This window comes from Nicotiana tabacum, chromosome 22, assembly GCF_000715075.1.
Source record: "Nicotiana tabacum cultivar K326 chromosome 22, ASM71507v2, whole genome shotgun sequence".
NCBI lineage: Eukaryota > Viridiplantae > Streptophyta > Magnoliopsida > Solanales > Solanaceae > Nicotiana > Nicotiana tabacum.
The window spans coordinates 85370955-85375733 of NC_134101.1; the positions used below are offsets into that span (position 1 = coordinate 85370955).

Here is a 4779-nt window from a genome sequence, read left to right on the forward strand (position 1 = left end):
TAAAAAATACTGCTTTTGATCGAGAGATAATTACGTTACGAGAGAATTCATGATCAATAAAGAATAGTTCAGCAAAATGATAGGAAACACGTTAGATACTTATTGAAAAATACCTTCATTTACTTAGTTACTTATTTTTATTGCTTTAACATTTGTTAATCAATATCTTAAATACAAATTACAATTTTTATAACTCGAAAATTACTTGAACATGTTTTGTTAGTTATATTAAATAGTTATAGGTAAGCGTCATTTGTCGGTGGATTCGACTCTAGACTCTTTAGTCGGAAGCAATTTTTGTTATTTTTTTAGGATTAAAGTTGGACGCGATGAATGCAAATGTCTTTTATTTTTTGTATAGTAGGACTTTTGAATTTAAACAAATAATATTTGTAATATTACAACTTTGTTACGTTTTATCTAGTTATGGATAGTTAGCATTTTGAATATTAAACGAAATATTTTTATGAGTTGTTGTGAGTTTGTTCTATTTTAATTTATTATTTGTTAGTAATGTAGTTATATTTTCCAATTTTTAAATTTAAATAGTAAAAAGGAATGAAAGAGAAAAATGGAGAAAAGAAAGATATTAAAAGACGATATCAGCCACCATCTTTATAGGTTTTACTCTACACATTAGGGGGTAATTTGGATATTAGACTCAAATTTATGGAATCGGGAAAAATTCCCTCTCCTTTCCCCCGCTTTTTTTCCCAAGCCCACAATTAGTTCCCTCTCTTCAACTCACAAATTAGGGTTTAGTTTCCTTTTTCATAATAGCAGGGCTCAATTCCCTCTCGTCATCATCATCTCTACAAAATAATTCGGCGCAATCCGAACAATAAAGGTCTGTACTTTATCATACTCTTCTTTGCTCTAAATCGTCTTTGTTTACTTTCTAATGTAGAGTTCGTACCCGAAATTATTCTCGATATGCCTTTAGAATTTGATCAATATATTATTACAAGTACTGGGTTATATTTTGCTTCAATTGTTGTGTGGGTTCCTCTGTTTTCGAGGTTCGATCGCAAGTCTTACCCTTTTAAGAGTCGTTGTGGAGGAAATGAGTGCGGGCTTTTGAAAAGAAGGATCACTACTGAGAGGTTGTGTATTTGTATTAGGTAGTATTTTGAAGATCTTTTATCTTTAAGGATGATTGGAGTTATCTGTATTTTTGTTTACATGTACAAATGTGTTTGGACTTTGTTTATCCAGAACTATTTCAATAGTACTTTTGAGCAATTTATCTATGAATTAGTTACCGGAGCAACCTGGCCACCACTCTTATCCTTTGACAGACAAGTTGTTTCTATCCTTGTGCAATAAGGGCTCTACGAGTGTGGGCTTTTCTGCCTTGCTCTTTAATGTTGCTTTAGATAGTTGAATTTAATAACATGAAATCAAATTTTAATGATTCTTATTTTGTTGGTCAATAATTTTTTTGTTGTGCCTTGCATTTTGTTTATAATGTCAAGGTGATGCACATCCATCGCAAGATAAATCCTCCACCAGTGCAAAGGTCTGGTGAGCTGTATGATAGCATTGAGGAGTAAGTTATGTTTATTAACTTTTTTGGCTAGACATTCTTTTTAGAGATGACTTAATTTATATAGTAACATACTTTTTATTATAGGAAGCTATAACCATTGAAGAATATTTGCAGCATTGAATCCAGTTGGATTGAAACAAAAAAATGGTAGCCTTCAGAACAAATGAACATGGTTAGTTCAATGACATCTGGCTATATGGCTATAGGTAAATAAAAACTTGAGATATAAGTCTAAACTCACAGCTTAAATAAATTGATTGCCTATGAATTTCTTTTATCTCTTGACACTATTGTTTACAGAATGATACTGCAATATAAGAAACAACAAAGATCCCTGGCATTCTTATTGTGAGAATTGATTCTGCTAGCAACTTTTCTAACTCCAATTACATGAACTACAGGTACTAACTATTTTAATTAGCCTACCAATATTGTTTTCTTAAAGGACTAGACTTTTGGATTTTCATTAAAGTGGTAGTTTTGAAGAATACTGTGATATGATTAATTGATGAAGAAGAACAACTGAAAGCAACTAATCAGCCAAACATTAAAGAATTTCGATAGTTCAGATGTCACATAAGTTATCTCCTAAATTTTCAGTCCTTTCTTGTCTTTCCCTCATATAGTGTTAAGTAATATAGAGTAATTTGTTCCATAATCTTTCGCAGTTGCTACTGATACATATACTAGGGGAATCCATGCCTTCAAAGATTTGATTATGTCCTCAAGAAATGAGATGTTTTGTAAGCTAGTAGTATATAAATTCTATTTTTTCAGTTCAAGTTTTGGCACCTTTTTTTTGTTTGAATTTAGTCCAAACGATTTCGACACTGGTTTGACATGTTTAACTAATTAGTTTACTACTATTTTATCAGTTTATTCCTTCTATTTCAATTTTTCATTGTTGTTAGCGTTTAGTTTTGATGCAAGTTTGACTTATGTACTCTCTTGTTTCGAGTACAACTCATTATACTTGATTTGCCTGTCGTAATGTTAGAATCCTATAGAGGTAACTTATATGTTGATAGCTAGTAATTTTCATGAATATATCGGTAGAATTTACGGAGTGTTAGTTCGTAATTACCGCAAGTCATACCGCATAGTGGATATATTCATGAAAATTCAAGTGTCATTCAAGTATTATTCTGATTTGAGGATACATATAGAGGTGCTTGGCCAAAATGACGTGAGTTTTTTAATGATTTGGAAACCAAGCGATGTTTTCCTCGGTAATGATGATCCTGGAATAGGAATGCAGACCAACTGTTTGATCATATGTCTAGGCAAGCTTATACCTAGGAGCAGTAGTAAATAGTATTGTTAGTATCCAACTTGCTCGTGCTTGAAATAAGTGGCAATGTTACATCTGTACATACAAATCCTTCCTTATATATTCACTATGCGGAAAGATAAATTACATGTTCTTGTACATTAAAATTCCTTAAATTGATCTGCATATGAAACAGTTCCATTACCATTTTAAGCTCTACATAGTATCTGTAGGTTATGTGACTATTGACTCATGATGAGTAAGATTTCCTTGATTGTGTATGTATATAGGAAAAAGTTCAGCAAGCAATGAATTAAAGTACCACAGATACTGAAATTTTGATTAGTTGATTGAATTTCCTGGCAAGGTCCCTAGGAGTACTGGTTACAGAAATATATGGTATTATCCAGAAGAAACAGAGGTCCCTGACATTCTTATTGTGAAAGTTGACTATGTTATCTTCATTTACAACATTAGTTAATTGATGGATAGGTACAAATTACTTAATTAGTTTAACCATATTTTGCTGTCGTGAACATTGTTAAAATTGACTTCACTTTGTTTGATGTTAACATTAAATGGTTTTGGCATTGGTTTGATTTTAATGCAAGTTATACTTTGTTAGTCATTGTGCTGGATTACCAACTTATAATACTTTATTTGTTTGATTCTAATTCTAATGTTAGCCAATTGAGTTTAACTATATTTTGGCACTAATATTTTTCAAATCTAGAAAGGCAATGGTGTCTGTGCAACTGAGTTTTGTTATGATATACGAGGCAATAAATATGTAATTAAGCTCTTACTGTGTGAATTTCTAACAACTTCAGCATAATGCCCCTTTTAAATCAAGTGACAACTTTATTCACAAGAAGATTTTTATTTTGTTTCTTTTTTATGTAACCCGTACTTTCCCTTTCTCTGTGACTAAATTTGAGCATTTTGGATATGTTCACCTACTATGATTGACATATCATCAGAGAAATGCTACTGGACTACAAGTTTCTCATCAAATATTTTTATTTCATTATTTCAGCTTGACAGTGAGTCTACTTTACTTGTGAAGTAAGAGGATCATCGAGTGACATCAAGAGTATCATTGGGTGACAACAATATAAATCGCCAAGCAAATACATAATACTATAAGTTTCCATTCCGAATAATACATATTTGAGTTACCTTGCATGAGTTAGTATTAGTTTAGTTTGATAGGGATTTGAACAACTGATGTTTGTTAATTGTTATTATGGTTATTTGTAACGATGATGGGGATTTGAACAATTGATGTTTGTTAATTGTCATTATGGTTTGTAATGAAGTTTGATTTATGTTATAAGTTATTCAATAAAATTATTTATTTAATTCCACAATTCATTATTTGTTTTAAATAGTGAGATCATAGTAAGGGGATTATAAACCCCCACAAGTAATTATTTTTTAAACATTGGTATTATTTTGTGGAGGTTATAAATCGCCATTAATTGTCTCTGAAAACCCCTACAAATTAAAAATTCAATTTGTGGGGGTCGTCATGGGGGTTTTAAAAAACTGCCTCAATATTGCTTGTGGCACTCATAACTGTGGCATTTTTTAAAACCTCCGCAATACATTTTGTGGAGGTTGAAAACCGTCACAAATTGTTAAAATAACCCTCACAAAATAAGCATTTTTTTGTAGTGTTTCTTCCATTGCTTTTCTTCCCAAACCCTCGCTTCTTTCTCAAGTTTGATGCAGAGACATGTTTTTGTGGATGCATATGTTGTTTGTGATAAAAATGCTGAATTGGGTTTTTTTGATTCTTGTGAATTTGATGGCTTTGAACAGTTGTGAAGATGAAAAATGATATCTTCTTGTTTTTCTAACGAGGGTCAGCTTTGTCTTGTTTCGTGTTATTGCCACCTTTATTCGGTTTTTGCCTTCAATTTTATGTATGGATTCAATGCTGAGTTGGGTTTCTGAT

The 4779-nt window shown here is 31.5% G+C and overlaps 1 long non-coding RNA gene across 2 annotated transcripts; it reads left to right on the forward strand.

The window, feature by feature from the left end:
- Positions 1-690: 690 nt before the first annotated feature.
- LOC107815952 (uncharacterized) lies at positions 691-4150 on the forward strand. Of its 2 annotated transcripts, XR_001654819.2 has the most exons (6): positions 691-847; positions 1476-1549; positions 1634-1755; positions 1850-1950; positions 2218-2292; positions 3856-4150. It is a non-coding gene; the product is annotated as an uncharacterized LOC107815952 (long non-coding RNA). The 2 variants fall into 2 exon arrangements; XR_001654818.2 differs by lacking the exon at positions 2218-2292.
- Positions 4151-4779: the final 629 nt, after the last annotated feature.